This window comes from Myotis brandtii, unplaced genomic scaffold, assembly GCF_000412655.1.
Source record: "Myotis brandtii unplaced genomic scaffold, ASM41265v1 scaffold416, whole genome shotgun sequence".
NCBI classification, from domain to species: Eukaryota; Metazoa; Chordata; class Mammalia; order Chiroptera; family Vespertilionidae; genus Myotis; species Myotis brandtii.
The window spans coordinates 1,521,606-1,522,312 of record NW_005365989.1 but is presented as its reverse complement, the minus strand read 5'-3'; positions in this window follow the sequence as shown (position 1 = coordinate 1,522,312).

The following is a 707-nucleotide window of genomic DNA, read 5'->3' as shown; positions in this document are numbered from 1 at the left end:
TGAGTACTGGAAACTCTTCCAGACTTCACCACTAGATGTCAGGAGGAGTCCGGTGAAATGCAGTAGGCAGTCTTCCTGAACACAGTCTGTTACAGAACCTTTTAAAGTTTTTCCTGATTTTGTAGCTAATTTGGATAGGAAGCAATTTCCTTTGGGGTTCTGTGTCAAAATAGTCACCGTGGATTAATTTTAAGTAAGATATTAGAAACTATTAGAAAATGTGACCGTTTATCCAATGCAGGGAAATGAACTTATTACAGCCTGGGGAACATCTCCAGGGAGAATGGCATGTGCATGTGGATGCTAAGCTGCACTCCGGTTAGCTCAGGACCCCCAAGCCTTCCTTTCTTTCTGAAACAGACCTGGGCTTGCCAGCTGTGCAGTCAGCAAGACTTCCTACGATTGCTCATAAAATTAGGCCAGTGAAAGGAGCTTGATGATCAGGTGAGAGTTTGCATTTGAATTTGAGATCCACTAATCAAAGTCATTCTGCAGGACTAGAAGTAATAGACTGACGTTTATTTAGAGAGTGAGAATTTGATTCAATGTAAAGAAGAACATCCTGAAAAGGAAATAGCCCATCATTTAAATACTGCACCTTATGAAGCAGCAATTACCACTGGAAATATTTAAGAACCAACAGAATGGCCCTCGGGGGGCCAGAGAGAATCTCTATGTGAGGTGGGAAGTGGGGCTAAGTGACCTGT